We start from the raw sequence: 17,521 nt of genomic DNA, 5'->3' as shown, positions 1-17,521 counted from the left end.
CTTAACCAGCTGTACCACAATGCTGGCCCCTACGTTATATATGTTTAATCCATCAAACAACTGATAGACCTTAGGGTGAAGCCCAGTTGTCTTCATACCAGTTATTAATGGGGCTTTTTCCTCATTTACTGGTCTTAACATCCTTGTTGAAATTAGGTTCACCATGATATGTGGGTTTGTTTGTTTCTTTCTTTTTTAGATTTAAAAAAATTTTAAGTATTTATTTTTAAATTTTTATTATAGATGATGTTTAAATAGGTAATCAGAGTGGGAAGGACTGAGGATTAGGGAAAAGTAGGTGTGGTCATTGTTTCCAAATTTTCTATTTCTTCTTCCTGTTTCTGGGGGAAGGGAAGAGATAAGGGGAGAAGCCATTCACAGCCTCCTAACTGCCCAGTACCCAGGGATGGGGAAAGGCCATCCAATATCAACGCAGGGTCCCAATGTGGTGCATGTTCTGAGGGTTCTTCCCAGGTGGTTTCAATAGTTCTGAAATGCTGTTAATCTCACAGACCCAAAGATGAGTAAATCATTCCAATGTCCATTGGCTGACATAGTTGACCCTAAAGTCTCCATTCACCCACATTTTTGCTGTCATCTTTGGCTTGGTAGTTGTACAAACTGTTCTGTTCTCCTTCCTCTGGTGTGGTACCAGGTGTCCTCTACAGATCACAGTAGGCTGTCAATCCTCCCTGTGCATCAGGGCCTGCCATCCACTGTTCTGTCTTTTCCAGTGAGAAGTATCAGTTATCGCAGGTGAGCCCAAGGACCTGGGCAAGGCCACCTGGGCCTCCCTGGATTCCCACCCCCAGGGCTCATGGACCCAGCACCTACCTGGCAGGCAGGTCCAAGAACCTGGGTCAGGCGACCTGGGCTCCACCAGAATCCCTGCCCCTGGAGCTCAAAGATCCAGTATTGGGTTTATTTCTGTGTACAAATTTTATTCTGTTGATCTATCCTGTTGCCATTATCACACTGTCTTGTTTACTGTAGCTTTGTAGCAAGTTTTGAAATTGAATGTGAATTTTCCTAACTTATTTTTCTCTAAAATAAATTCTTTTGACCATTTTGAGTTTTTTGGATTTTCATAGGAATTTTAGGATCAGTTTTGCAATTTCTACCAAGTATCCAGCTGGAATTTGAGAAAGAAAGCTTTATTATATCTTCAAGTAAAGCTCTGAGTGCTAGAGGAAACATTTAGAAACACCCTTTGATTTTATAGCACTATAAAAGCCCATTCTTCAATTAACGGAATTTGAAAACATGAACACAAGTTTCATCAAGTGCTCTCCTTCCTAGTTAGATATTCTTTTGCAAAAATCACTGGGATTCTTCAAACCTATTTATTATCTATTAAAATGAGATAATTGGGCTATATTAAGGGCTGGACACTATAAAGAGAGTGGAAATACAAACATGGAATGAGAGAAAATTCCAGTACATTGATCTGAGAAGTAATTTGTATTAAAAAAATCATGAAGTCCTAACAAACCAGTAAGAAAAAAAAATGTAGACCACCAAGTAGAAAAAAGGACAAAATACTTGAATAGGTACTTGTCAAAGGAGGATAGATAAATTATGTCTGCCTAAGGGCCACAAAAAATGGATCCAGTAAGATATGTTCAAGTTGACATTTAATATGGCAAAAAGATGAACATTATGTTATATTGGCAAAAGCTACAACTCTGTTAAGGATCTTTTGAGGAGAATCTTTGGATTATTTGGATGGCTTCTATCTGCAATTAGATGCGTCCTTCTGGGAGAGAGACAGGAATTTTGATAAGACATACACAGAAAAGGTTGTGTAGAATTGGAGATGGGAACAATGTAGCCACAAGCCAAAGGATGCTTACAGATTCTTAGATCTGGAAGAGCTAAAGAATGGGTCTCCATAAGGATCTCCGGTGGGAGAACTGCCTTTCTGATCGATGGATTTCAAACTACTGCTTTCCAGAACTGTAACGGAGTGATGTGTGCTGTGAAGAGCCACTACGGGTGTTGTAATCTGTTACTGAGAAACTCAAGAGCCTCCTTCACTGATGATCAGGAATAGTGAATTAAAAGCATTACACGATTTCTTTACCTATCCCTAGAAAGAGGGAAGGAAAAGGACAGTGCATTTTCAGTACTGGTGAGGATGTGGGGCTCCTTGGAACCCAGATGCTACTGGTGAGGTGCATATCACAATTTGTTGGAAGTATCTTCTGAAGCTTAGTGTATGCTTGTCTGGGTTCTGTCATTCTATGTACAGGTGACACACTCAAGCAAATTGTGTACTTTGACTCAAAATCAAGAACACAAATGTTTATAATAACATTGTTCATGTTAGCTCTAATATACATCAGTGGATGTTGGACATGTATCAATAGTACAAGGGGCAAATGTGTATTATGGAATTCTCAATAGTGACAGCAAGAAACTACAGCTGCACCTGAGTCAGTGTCAGAGACATAATGTTGATAAAAAAAAACAGACACAGAAGGGCATAATATATATGGTTCATTTGCTATGGAATTTCAACAAAGGGCAAAATCAATTCATAGTTTTAATGCTAGAATACTAGTTACTTTTAAAAAGGGGTTATGGGACACGAAACAGCTGATTAGTACCCTATAACTATTTTAAGGTATATAGCAGCTGGTTGTGTATAAACTAAAATTGAAATGTTAATGAAGTAGTCACAGGATGTGGTTAAGAACTTGCATTTTCTAACATATTGGTCACTCAATACCATGTCAATTAACTTCATGATGTTATAAATTGTTGAAGTTGTGTAGTGGCTTTCATTGGAAGGGATGATATTCTGCCAACTCTAGTTTCAGATGGTCTCCCAATGAAACTGTTGAATTTATCTGGACAATAAGATGCCAGACTTTCTACATAGTCCATGCCCGCACTGAAGGAATCAGGACTGGATATGAACTGTACTACTGCAACAATATGGAGGAATCCAATAGGGGGGGAGGGCTTTTGGGAGGGGTTGAGGGAATCCCAGAACCTATGAAACTGTGTCATAAAATGAAATAAAAAAAGGGGTAATGACAGAGTGGGCTTAAGAAGCTAGACTTTAATAAAAGGTAATAAGTTGAGCAAAATCTACTCTAATTCATAGTGTTGCATCTCATTAATTTGCTCATTTATCACATACTTCATAAATTCTATTTGCCAGGAGCTCTTCTGATGCCAGGATTCAAGTAGTAAAGAAACAGCTTCTGCTCTTACAGGGCTGACTTTGTTGTGGTTCCCTCTCTTAGTGTAAAAGTGTTTCCAGGCCTGGTTACGATTTGTCTCCTGAAGCTTGCTGCCCAGGTAAGGGTACTGAAAGGTGGTGGGAGTTTTAAGAGGTGGGGCCTAGCAAGAGGTAATTACACTGTGGGAGTCTGTTTCTCAGAGGAATTGATGTCCATTTCTAAGGGCTGGATTAGTATCATGAGGTGTGGTTGTTGTGAAAGTGAGACAACCCCAGGTTTGGCCACATCCACAAGCATAACTTGTAGCTCTCTTAAGGTTCTGATCACGTGAAGCCTCTGTCACATTTTGAAATAGCTTGAGAGCCTTCAAAGGAGGCTCAATGAGTGGGACCATGTGGTCATGCACTTTTAGCCTCCAGGAGCAAGACTGCTCAGTCTCGGGGATTTTGTTATGACAACACAAAGTGAGCTAAGACAAGTGCACTGCTAACGTTGGTACCGCCTGATAAGTCACACTCTGTGATGTAGGCAGTCATCTCTTACCGTGACTCTTGATTTGGCCGTGTGACCTATTTTATCCGATGAGACCTTAGCTTAACAGGGGCTTGCACACTAGGGCTTCAGCTCTTGGGATGCTCTTCTATGAAAACCAGCTGCTGTGTTGTAAAAATGTTTGGAATTGATGTTGAAAGACCATACGTAGAAAGTGTGTTGAATATGAAATATCCTCACTTCCAGCTCAGTACAACTCCATGAATGATTTTACTCCCTTTTTGGGCAGAAAAAATTCACCAGATAATCCACAGATTTATGGGAAATAATAAATAATAAATAATTCTTAGGTTTTAAAGTTACCTACTTTTTGGAGTAGGCTGTTACATAACATGAGCCAGCTGAAGCAAATAATAAGTGGACAGGTTAAATAACTAAAGATTTAGCATCAGAGTGGAGTTTGGGCTATATAAAATTAAAATGAATAGTGGTTTAAAGAATGACCTAGGAGAGATTTCAAAGACTGTGTGGCACATTGTAAAACTCTAAAATTACATGAACTTGTTAGTAGGATGCTTTATATAGAAACAGGAATTGAGTGCAGTGACTATCAACAATAAATGAATAACATTGGAATTGGAATTGGAAGGACTGAGTTGGCATTAAGATTCTGTTTTTGATCTAAGGCAAAGCGTTGGTCCTTTGGGAGCCTCACTCTCCTCATCTCTAAAATGGGGTGAAAATATTTGTCTTATGGGGAAGTTATGATTGCTAATGTATAATAGACTCTAAAGTTAAAAATTATTTAAATTAAAAGCATTTCTGTTAAAATTAGAATTTTTAAAAATAATTTAATTGCTTTCTAAAGTTTCTACTTTGTCCACAAAATGAAAGATAATGAGATAAAAATTATCAGTCAAAACAGCAGTTTGTACATTCTGCTGTTACATCCTAGGTTACATATTAACCTTAAAACATTTTTTTTTGGTTGATATCCACTGGGACCATGGTTCTGTAGTTTTGATGAAGTTGTCACTGAAAGCTACTGTTCTCTATTTTGATAATGAAGATAAACATCAATGAACAGCCTTATTAGTGTAAAAAGTCACACAATCCAAAGGCTTGATCCCATTAGGAAAAACCTCAACATATGTCATGTCACATTAATAAATACTGCATGTGCAAAGTGTCCCTTCCATTAGCAGCAAATTTCCCTATGGAAAAATTGATTTGCTTTAAAATTTTAGCCTGCTTCTTTTTTCTTCTATAGATCCTGAGTAGGCTTTTTTTTCCCCTCCCCCTTCTGCAGAGAATGTTAGTTTGTATGAGAAATGCAGCATTCTCTAAACCAAATAACAAAATGCGAAACAAAATGCAAACAAAAAGAGGTAAGGAGAAATAAAGGGAAAAATAACCACTCGGTCATTAAAGGGGAAAAGATGCACGAGATAAAAGAGAGGGAGGCGAGACGTGCATCTCCTACATCGAGCTTCAGTGCAGATGTAAGTATAAAATGCTCCACAAGTCCTGTAATTGAGAAAATCTATCAAATGTCCTGACAGCTACTCCGGCATTTCCAGAAGCGATAAAACTTGAATTTATTTCACTCCTAGAAAAGGGGCAGTATCACCTTCTGGCGGCTTTAATGAAATGCCATAAAATTCGAGGAAAAACTGTGTTGTAAAGTCATAAAAAGGGAGTCGGAAGTGGATTGTTGGAAATGCTGCAGGAGGGCTTGGTGGCTGCGAAGAGTGGTCCAAGGGGAGTGGAGACTACTGGAGGTGGTCAGGAGCAGTGTGCAGATATCACAGGGGTTCTGTGCCCTGTGGCCTGGGCTGGGGTCAGCTGCAAGCGTGGGGAGGAAGCACGGCCCAGCCTGCCTGCCCCTTGCCCATTCATACAACTTGGCTAGCTGTTTCTTGGTGCCTAAACTTTCCAAGAGAGCTGGTAGCCCTTCTGAGGCTTGCCTACCTCATTTGCGTTTTGCAGAAATGGCTTCAGGAGTGTGCTCCCCTGTAGCAGAGTGTCAGGATCGCTTCTCAGCCAGCCGTTGTGTCACCTCTCTTAGCTGTAGACCCACAGGGGAGTTTTCTGTGGCTGCGTCAGGGTCTGGGGGCCCTGTTTAGAACAAACACAACCAGACCCTCCACACCCTGCTTTCAGTGTAGATTTTTCAGCATTTGGCACACTTAGTTCTACCCTCCCCCTATTTTTTTGGATGCATTTGATATTATAGCTACCAGTCTGCTTTCTCTCCTGGATGCTGAGCAATTACAAGGCCAGGAAGTGTCTGCAAGTTCCCTTGTTGTCCCTCTGGTACCTCACCTCATGCTTTGCACATGGTGGTAAGTTTTCAGATGTTCCAAAGGGAGATACAATGCCACGGCACCTTGTATCTCCCAGCCACTTCTGTGGCTCTTGGTATCACCTAAGAAAGCTTGATCTAAATTCATTCATTTAGTATTGTCCAGGAAGCTGTACCTAGCACTTTACTTTATATATTCAAACGCTGATGTTTTAATAAGGTCATAGTAGGTCCACACACATGTTTTTTTTTCACATAAATAATTTTATTTCAAAAATACATAATTGAAGACCTGAGTCACTCAGTCACTTTCTAAGGCAAATCAAACTTTGGGAAAATATTAAAAAGCTAAATTGTTAGCACTGAAAATTAGGGGCATAAAGGTGGTGTTAGTGTGTGAAGAAGATAAATACATACCCAAGAGTTAAGGTTATTCCAAAAGGAGATGGAAAAGAGAATTCTGCAGGCATCCTCAGTAAGAAGACTCTGACCAAGAGCCCGGCATGATAGCTTAACTGGCGAATCCTTCACCTCAAAATGCCATGATTCCATATGGGTACCAGTTGATATCCCAGCTGCTCCAATTCCAATCCAGCTCCATACTTATGGCACGAAAAGACAATAGAGCATGATTCACAGTCTTGGGACCTTGCACTCATGTGGGAGACCTGGAAGAAGCTCCTGGCTCCTGGCTTCAGATAAGCTCAGCTCTGACCAATGTGGCCATTTGAAGAGTGAATCAGCAGATGGAAGATCTTTCTCTTGTCTCTCCTTCTTTCTGTAAAATCTGTCTTTCCAATAAAAATAATTGAATCTTTAAAAAATAACACTCTGACCAAGGACTTTTTGAAAATGTCCTCTTGGGCCCGCCTGAGTGGTAGGTGCTGGGCCCATGAGCCCTGGGGATGGAGAGTCCGGCAGGGCCTAGGTTGCCTGCTGCCTGGCCTGAATCCTTGGGCCCACCTGTGTGGTGGGTGCTGGGTCTGTGAGCTCTGGGAGTGTGAGGTCCAGCAGGGCCCTGGTCACCTGACCCAGGTTCTTGCACCAAATGTGTGTTGTTAGGTGCCAGGCCTGTGAGCTCCAGGGGTGGGGTTCTGGTGGGGTCCAGGTTGCCTGGTCTAGGTTCTTGTGCTGTATGCATGGTGGCTGCTGAATCTGTGATCCCTGGGGCTGGAGTTTCTGGTGGGGCCCAGGTGGCCTGGCCTGGGTCCTTGGGCCTGCCTGCGAAAACTGGGCCTCCTCACTGAAAAAGATAGAGTAGTGGATGGCAGGCCCTGATGCACAGGGAGGATTGACAGCCTACTGTGATCTGTAGAGGACACCTGGTACTATAGCAGAGTAAAGAGAACAGAACAAATTGGACAATTACTCCAGCCAAAGATGACAGCAAAATCTGTGTGAATGGAGACTTTAGGGTCAATTGTGTCAGGCAGTGGGCATTGGAATGATTTACTCACCTTTGGGTCTGTGAGATTAACAGCATTTCAGAGCTATTGAAACCACCTGGGCAGAACTCTCAGAACATGCACCCATTGGGACCATGGGTAGTTGGAGGCTGTGAATGGCTTCTCCCCTTATCTCCCTCTTTCCCCCAGAAACAGGAAGAAGAAATAGAAAACTTGGAAGCAATGATCACACCTACTTTTCCCTAACCCTCGATCCTTCCCACCCTGATCAACTATGTAAACATATAATAAAAATTAAAAAACCCAAATGTCCTAATAAAATATATTAATTAAATTAATAAACTTCAAGAAAAGGTGGTTTGGGGATGGTATAAATATGTGTGAAAATCAATAAGATTAATGAAGAGACAGGAAAGAAAACTGGTTTGGGAAATTTGAAGACAGCTACTTGTTTTTTCCCTTGAGGAACTGATGACCTTGAACCAAAGGCTCATAAGGAAAATTTCCACAGCATAGGTTTGATCCCAACCATGGGTTAAAGGAAGTGATAAGAATGCCAGTCCTAGGAAAGTCTTGTGAGCACTGTGATTGAGTTATGGCTGTCAGTGGGGCAGGGTCTTTGATGGAAGCCGATATAAATTTCTTTGAGGCAGAAGTGAGTGCTTGGAAGCCAACACAGTTTAGCGATCCTCCTTTCATTTTTCTACCCTCAAGTCTTTTGTCAGCTTCAGAACTGGGAAGTCAGCTATTAAATTAAAGATGAAATAACGCCAGACTCCAGATGTGGCTGCCTCACACTCCTGCCTTTAGCCAGATGTGCCCAGACTATCTCATTCATCATGCTTGGACCGAAGGTGGAGGGAAAGCTTTATTGGACACACCCACAGGGGTCCTGGTAACTGCTTTCAAGGGGAGAGTTACTGCCCCAGGGTCGGGCCGCACTGGGGAAGGCTTTTCAGAAGTCCCGCAAACAATTTGTTTTGATGGATAATTGATTCCGGTTCTAGCTTCCAGTGATCTCTATTAGGTTGTTTAAAAAGCTCTTTGTACAGACATTTCCATTCCTGCAGTTATCCTGCTCCATGATCCAGAATTTATTCTTACTTAATTGCTTTCAGTTTTAAAGCAAAGCCTTTCACTTTCCTCTCATCACTTTCTAACCACTTTTGGCCATTGGAAAGCCTAAATGGGCCTTCGTTGATGTGGGAACTACATTGAGGGTGATGTGGAAGGACCTTGGACTTCAACTTTTGCCTTTAGAAGACCTGCAGGAGTTAATTGCAGCTCACAGTGGTGGCAGGGGGGTCTGGACTAAAGCCTGCTTGCAGCTAAGGGCACTTGGGGGCAGGCAAGAGCCGGTCTCCAGGGCAATAGGAAGAGGCCACACATAGATCCTGTCCTACTGATTAGACTCTTCAAATCATTTGTCTCCCACAATTGGAGAGGAGACTGTAGACCCCTGAAGGGCTTAAGTGCCTGGCAGCTGGCATGAACCTGTGTGAAGTGAGTGTGTTCTCTGTCATTCCCCCCAGAGCCTGCAGTCTGCATGGCTGTCCGTGCTTCTGTTGGGTGGGGGTCAAGCCCCCACTGGGGCGTGGGTGGGAAGAGCTGTGCTCTATGTCACTTCGGGCCATGCTGATTGGGGGTGATTTCACTTGGACTGATGAAGTATTTTGGGGGAATTCTTGCCTCCAAGAGTTGCTTTTTTGTTGAGTGAAATAATAGCCAGCACCCGGGTTTAATGTCCCTTCTCCCATTACCTAAAACCAAATGGACAATGAAAACCCAGGATCCTATGTGAGTTCTAGATGTTTTTGTGATCACTAGGCATGGTAGGTTACCCAGAAAATGTTTATTTTTTATTATTTAAAAATGATTAAGATTACGTTAGAAGAATATATTGGAATATGTTAGCATTTTAATTGATATTCCAATATTGATAACAGATGACACATTTTTCTCTGAAATATGTTCTACTAATATTCTTTACCTTGGCAGTGTGGAAAAACTTCAACATTCTCTTACTCCTTCTAAAAGGAGGAGAGGGATTTGGAAGGGTTTTAGGTAGAGTAGTGAGGTAGAGCTGGAGAGGGTGTGTGTGAGAGAGAGAGTGAGCAAGAGAAAAAGAGAGAGAGAGAGAGAGGGAGAGATGACAGGAGAATCACCATCAATTTTAGCTCATTCGGAAGTGGAGGAGACTTATTTTTCAAATGTATTCTCTCAGATCCAGACTTGTATAACAGATGCTCTCAACTCCCAAGCTCCTTCCATCTGTAATTCAATTTCCTTCTGAACGTGATGCTGACATCTGTTGCAATGCAGATACATACTCAAGTACCTGCAATTTCTCTGTCAAGCTCAGTTGTCATGTTAAAGACTGGGAACTTTGCAGGGAAGCAGAGCAGACACTGTTCCACAGGGCTGCAGGCAGGAAGAAACTGAATGTCTCTTTCATGGTTCTGATGTCTCAGCAGCTTTTCCTTTCTGACACTGAGGCTCTTGTTGAAGGTTTTCAAGGGAGCATAGAGTGTTTATTTAATAGCACAATTAATTGTTAGCGTCACGTCTGGAGCTACCTTCAATCAGCGCAGGCTCGGACTTAGCGGGGGGACAGAAATTGTGTTTTCACGTGTCTTCAGGTTCTTCCTGACAGAGTGGATTAGATGAATTACCATGCAATTCTCTAAAGTGTCTTTTTTTTTTTTTTAAAGCACTGCTTCTTGCATTTAAAGATGCTGATCTTCATCCTCCTTCCTGTGTGATCCACTTCCCCACCCCCGCGCAAGCATAAAGCAGGACCATTTGAAGCATGGGTTGAGTTTAATCATTCCATCTTTAATTAATTCATTACACAACTTTTTATGACAGTATTGTGCCAGCTTATGTGGATACAAAGGATGATAAAATACAGGATAAATCTCCAGAGAATTTCTGAGGTGTTTTGCTTTCTGAAATGTTCTTACCCAGGCTGTAGGGTGTGAAGATAGTTTTAAGCCAGAAGAAAATGTGTATGTTCTCAATAAGAATATAAAGCTATTACTGGGCTGAGTATTCTTTCTTTATAAGGGACATGCTTTTGTTGCTTCCCAGGGAAGTGAGTAACTTTGCTGTGTACCAGCTAATCTGGATCAGATGGGAAAGGAGAAAATGAAATATTCCTGCTGATCCTCCCTGTCCTTCTCACTCTAGCTGATGACTGACATCTGAAGCAGGCCACTGGATGATCCATGGCATTTCTTTAGGTAGCGTTCTTGGGGCTAGAATCATGAAATCATCCAAGTCTTTAAAAAAAGGTTGCCATGGCGTTTAGCCTGATAGCATTTCTGCCAGTTATATCATGCCAGTTTTACATCATGCCAGTTTTACATCATCAGGGGCACAGTGTGATTGTGGTTTGCCGGCTTCCACTGACTTAGACTTAGTCTTTTGTTAAGTGCCTGCTAGCTGTGATTGAAACTGGATGCTACTATTTAAATGTTTGCTCCCTCCAAAACTCATACTAACGTTTGAATACAATTGTGGTATTGAAAGGTGAGACCTTTAAGAGTTGGTGGTTGGGGGCGGGGACTAGCATTGTGGCTCAGCCAGTTAGACCAGCGCTTGTGACCCCAGCATTCTATATCAGAGTGTTAGTTCCAATCATGGATACTCTGCTTCCAACCAAATTTCTGTTAATGTGCCTGGAAAAGCAGTGGAAGATGGTCCAAGTCCCTGGACCCTTGTCATCCTTGTGGGAGATTCAGAAGGAGTTCCTGGCTCTTGGTTGCTGAACCGGCCTTGGCTCTTGTGACCATTTGGGGCATGGAAAATGTCATTCTATATTGTGTCCTCTCTTTAACTCTGCCTTTCAAGTATATAAATAAAAAAAATCTTTTAAAAAAGAATTGGTTGGGCTGGTCTACAGATGTGTTATATTGAGAATGCATTGTATTAAAATCTTTATTTTAAAAATGGGTTGGTAGCTTGTAAAAGCTAGAGAACTTCATATAAAAAATTTAACCTGTCAAAAAACTGAAACATCTAGCAACAGGTCATAAATTGTAATGTGGGAAGGGTGAGCTGGAGCTGAGTTCTAGTTAATCCTTTAGATGGGATGAATAGTTCTCTTATAGTTATAGTGTCTAGTACTCCATATTGTTCTTTGCATGGCCTGCTTCATTGTTTACAGGCCTGATCTTCTGATTTACATGTATTAATGAAACAAAAAGTGTTCTCAGACACTGAGTTCATCAAGAAGTTTTCTTGGGTCACTGCTTCTATTTTTGTGAGCTTGTTAAGTACTATGGGAGAATCAAAAATATTTCTGCCTACACGAGGAGGAAGAGGTAACATGTACAGTTGCTGGAGATGTGCCCTGGAAGAGAGTACAAGTCAACATACAAACTCAGCAAAAGGAAAGACATTGATATTCTTAGGCATTAGGCGTCTTAATTTTACTATGTCTATTTCCCAGAAAAAGAAACAAAAACATTTCTTTGAGTAGAAAGCAGCTCTCGGGAAGTGAAGACTGTAGCTATTCAACACATCTAAGTGCATAAGGCATTTGTATTCGAAACACATTTTGAAGAAAATCTTTTTTGTTATGTAGAATAAGAACTCAATCCCAGGCAACAAGTATTACTTACACCTGGGAGAATATAAAAAGAAATGACGATGAATAGACTACAGAGATTTGGAAGAAGGATTAACAATACTCATTTTATTCTGCAAATCTTTGGAGGCCCACACAGAAAATCTCATGCTTAAAAATGATTGTAGTGGCTAAAAAAGACCTGGGCCATGTTTTTAAATTCCAGGTTTAATTTAATATCGACTCTCTGGCTAGACTTGTGGTCTGGGCTTGCTTTATGCAAGAAAGGCTGACATAGAAAGCAGAATAGGTCAAGGTCTTATTGGCATTGAATAAGGAAGAGTTGACTACTTTCCCCAGGAGCAAACTCATAGTCCCTTATGTCACCATTTTGACAATGATTAGTCACCACAGAGACAGTTTAAACCACTGCTAAGGTCTGGGAGACTCTGGTTTCTTATGGGGTTTAGTAAATGTGTTGCATGTACATGTATGAGATGCTGGCACTTCTGGTAGCAAATGCTGATGCATTATGATTTTGAGTCCAGGCTTGAAGCTTAATGAAAGTTAATATTTGTTGACCAGATATGTCTCAGGTACTGTGACAGGTACTTTATATGTTTTATTTAAATCTTAAAACAACATTATGAGGCAAGTTCAGGTAATACAGTCTTTTGTATAAGAAGAACCAGGGCACAGTGTTTAACTTTCCACTGTCAGCAGTTAGCAAGAGACACTAATGGAAGCTGCTTCCAGGTGACTGTGCTACTTGTCACCACACTACACACGTATTCATTCTGCCTTGGTCTTTCACCGAATGGATCACTGATGCTCAGCTGTTTCGTTTAGAGATGAAATGACAGTCCGAAAACTCTGAGGCATCAGTGGGTTTGCAAGCACTCTTCAGTGTTCAGCAAAGGATTCTTGGCATTCTCTGAGTCTCAACTTCTATACTTTAGCCATTGCTTGAGGGAATAACAAGAACAAGGCAAATAGTTTCCTGACAAAGAAAAAGGAAATCTAGACAGAGGCCTTCTGCTGCCAAGCAGTGCTTAGAGAACAGCTTACACCAGTAGCTCTTTCTGACATGCAGAGGTCTTAAACTCTAGCTCTAACTTGACCTCTCTCAATATTACAGACCCATGCAGGTAACCTTTGTACCAATTTGCTGAAAAGGTGAGACCTATCTAACCTGAGACAACTTCTCCTTTCTGGACAGAATGTCCTTGTATACGCATTGCATTTTAACTTTCTTCCTCTAATTTTAGAGGCAGAAAAATCCCAGTTTTTCTTTTTATGGCCAACTGCACTTACCCCATAAATCTCTATCCTTCTGTTGTTTCCAAGCCCAGGTTCCACAGGTAATTCTGGTGTTTCTTGCACTTGCAATCATCACTCACCTCTCTACTGTTAGCTTGTGGTGGTGTGAAGACAGTGGTGCCTAGACCAGGATCTGAGCCTCTGGTTCAGTTGACCTGACCCTGTGCCAATTTATTGAATTGCCTCTTGCTTCCTGCGTAACAATTTACTTAACTCCCCTAAGATTTCAATGTAAATTTGTGTGATATCTAATATGGTTGGGAGGATTAAGTGAGCTAATCTGTGTTGAGGGACATTCAGGCTCTTTCACAGACAACTTTCTTCCCTTCCTCCTGCCATCAATTTACATTAGGATCATTGCTTCCACTGCTGTCTAACTCGATGACATGATTCTTCGCCTAGCTGACTTTAACCAACTGTTTCCCCAATGTGGGGAAGCAGGCTACTCAGTACTTGTTATCTCTACCCACATTGTCACCCTCAATGCACTGTGTTGCTTCCAGGCTTCCAAGAAGAGTTGCTGACCTTCGCTCTCTTTTTAGAGATGACCATTTTACATGGTCTTTTTAAGGTAATCATTTGCTTGTAAACTCTTGCTATGCTCTCAACTATCTCTAAGAGGTAGAAAATACAGATCCATCAAAATCCCTAGGTAGTAGCAAAGTGGCTCTGGAACCAGTCTTCTTACCTAGTTCGGTTTTCAGTGTTGCCTCTTGTTGTCTGTGTGACTTGGGACAACTTGTCTCAAAATCTCTTGGTGCTTTAATTTCTCTTCTACTTGGTAGGGTTTTCTAGATGTCTAAACTGTGCTAGTGTAAGAAAAAGTTCATAGAAGAGTGCCTGTGTTGATTAAGCCTTCAAGTAAATGTTACTTGTTATTGTAAGAATTGGCATTTGGATCCCTCTGTCCTTTCCTGTATCAGTACGTCAATTACGTGAAATTTAACATCAACATCAGAGTCAAAGGAAGTAGAGATCATCACCAAAAGGACCTGTTTCACAGATAAGGAAATAGGGGTTGTTCAACTGAGAGAAATCCAGGCCTGGACCATTGCCTTGTTCCTGGCAGCTTTGGCCCAGAAATTGTGATAAATTCAAGAATTCCCCTAATTTGATTTCAAGTCCTCCTGCTGTCTCGTCTTGATTAGTTCTGGTGTAACTCTGGTTAGGATGATTTAAAGGAAGTTGGGTGTACAAGCTAAAACCATACGCAAGCTAACAGGCCCTTTGGGATTCCCGGTCTAGACTCCTCAGTTTCCATGGGTGAAGCAAGCCTGCTGTGATGCTTTGGAACTCGACTCCTCAGGCAGAAAACAGCTGAGCCTCAGCCCCATGCAGGGAGCCCCAGTCCAGGCAGTGAGCAGCAGCTGAGGGGCAAAGAAGCATGTGCTGTCTGTGGATTCATTCTGTGCATTTCCTGTGTGGTTCCTGTGTCTTCCATCTAAGTTACTGACTCAGCTTAACCCTGCTTAGCTTGCAAGACCTTTCAGGGAAATCAGAGCCCTAGATGCAGTCACTGCAAGTTGTCACACATGATTAAGTAGCCAGAGGGAGTGATTTATGTGGAAAGATTAAAACCCCTAAATATGTATGGCTGTGTGCTGCTCTGATAGACTGGGGCTTTGGATCTTTGAAATCTGCCCTGTGGGAAGGCTGCAGACTGCAACAGGGGTAGGATGGCTTTAAAGAGGTGAAGAAAAATGGAGGTGGCAGAAATGTGATATTAAAACAGGGTACTGTTTCCTGGTGCAGCCTAAGAGATTAGTTGCAAACAGGAGATTTCTTGGCACCATTTATTTTGCTAGGTCACTGGTTATCTCTGGAATTTTCCACATGTGTGATTGGGTGTTCTGAGCCATCACCTACACAGTGCGCAGGAACTCTGTCTTCTTGCTCTGCAGGGCCCCCATGGCTGGAAATCTTGTTTTTCTCACTGTTCCCCTCACTAAGCAATTCCCCAACTTCTTCTCTTTCTGTACTGTCACTTCCCACTTCCTCACTGCCCTCTTTGCACCAGTCCCAGTCAAGTACAGTTTCCTAGAGCCCCCACTTCAAGCTGGAACTGTCAAGTTAGAGTTAACCTATTTCCTGTTGAACTCTGTATCGGATAGTTAGCTGACTCTTCAAGAGAACCCTGATTCTGCCCTTAGTTAGTTTGAAACTTTTCTACACTCCATATGTTTGTGTTTGAGTATTTAGGGTAGGGAGAAGGTGGTTTTCAGCAGCTAGCATCTGATTCCATGAAGGCCACAAACTACTCTCATCATGGCTATGTATGTGAGATCACTAATCACAAAATTTCTTTTAAAAAACATTTATTTGAAAAGCCAGGGCAAAGCCAAAGAGCCAGGAACTTTCGGTAGTAGCAGACTGGCTCTGCGTGCAGAGGCTTAAGCTGTTAAGCCATTTCTTGCTGCTTTCCCAGACGTATTAAATAGGGAATGTATTGGAAGTAGAGCAGTGGGGTCTTGAACTGATGCCAATATAGATTGGCTATGCGGCACGCAGCAGCTTAATCCACTGCACAATACTGGGTGCTCAGAAAAACGTTTGAAGAAAATGATGTTGAAGTTAGAGCTTAAAGGATGAGTCAGTAACACACAAGGTAAGGGGGATGGCAGACAAAGGGAGAAGTAAGTTAACTTATGCCCAAATAATTGAATATCATGGACTGGGTAGCTCAAACAACAGAAATTTATTGCTTATACTTAATGGAGGCTGGAAAGTCCAAGATCAAAGCTGAATGGAATCCTAGTGAGGGCCCTAGATCTGGCATGTAGAGGATGGCTGCCTTCTCATTATATCTTTATATGTGGTACATGACAGAGTGAAAGATGGATGGAGAGAGAAAGACAAGGGGGGAGAGAGAGAGAGAGAGAGAGAGAGAGAGAGAGAGAGAGCGCGCGCGAGAGAGAGAGAGAGAGAGAGAGAAAGAGTGAGCGCATGAGCAAGAGAGATCATGCTGTGGTGTATCTTCCTTTTCCGACAAGGGTGCTAATACCAGTAGAGTCTCAAGCTTCACAGCTTTACCTAAACATACTTACTTCCAGAGGCTCTGCCTCCTTACACCACTGCATTGGGGATTAGTGCTGCAACATATGAATTTCAGGGGGACTCAAACAAGTAGGAGTAGTTGCTGAACTCTTGAGGATTTTTTTTAGACCATGCAATATTATAATTTGGATAAAATGGTCATTATAATTATAATAGAATAAATAGAAAAATAGTGCCCTAGCACATTGGTTACCGTCTTCTGTTTGTGGTGTCTGCTGCTCCAGAGGATGGGAGATGGCACACCAGCCTCTCCGAATTCTCCTGTCCTTACCCTAGCAGCCTTCTCTTCCAGCCTTGAAGTTCCTAGATCACATCAAACGTGAAAACACCTGCATACGCTCTTCTCTTCTGCTCCTGCATTGTCCACCTACCGTCTGGGGTTATCAGCTACAATCTATTTCATAAATTAACTTATCTAAGAAGCTCGCTGCGATCTGGTCAAGGACATAGTAGTATCTTGTACTTGTTTCCCTTTGGCACATATTTTATGTTATATTCACTTGAATACATTTTTCTTCATCAGTTTGTGTTTTTTGGGGGGGATATGTTCTCAGAAATTAGCAATGATGTTTCACATATAGGATAAGTGCTCTTTAAATATTTGTTGAATGAGTGAAAACATGGTAACACACATATGCATATTCTAAAATTAAAATGTTTTTATATAAAAACTACTGGATTAACAAAGACTAGAGCTCAGATAGTAGAATATTCTAAAATTTCTGTTTTGTTGAACAATTTAAAACCTTACATATTTTTAATAACTCAATCTCAAGTAGTATAACTTTTTTTCTTTAGAAAGGGGACTGTGGGGGAGTAAATTGTGGGTGTTTCCCTCTAAAAAATAATTTTTTTTGGAAACTCTATGATGGACTATGTCAATTAGTGGATTCTTCAAAGACCTCATTGTGCTTGGAGTGGCAAGATTGGCAGTGATTCATAACTGGCGAACCATCAAAACCACTTGAGCAAGACCCTCGGAGCATGCCCCACATCCGGGACCTGGGGTGGGTGGGAAACTGGGTGGGCATTCTCCCTTAATATCCCCTCTTAAACATGAAGGAAACAATATGGAAATAATAGTCTTACCCACTTTCCTATAGCCATTGAACCTTTTTACCCTAATTAACTATGTAAAGATTGTCAAAAATATAATAAATTTTCTTTTTAATGTGATAAGGTT

Source organism: Ochotona princeps, chromosome 5, assembly GCF_030435755.1.
Source record: "Ochotona princeps isolate mOchPri1 chromosome 5, mOchPri1.hap1, whole genome shotgun sequence".
NCBI classification, from domain to species: domain Eukaryota; kingdom Metazoa; phylum Chordata; class Mammalia; order Lagomorpha; family Ochotonidae; genus Ochotona; species Ochotona princeps.
Note: the sequence above shows the minus strand (reverse complement) of the source record.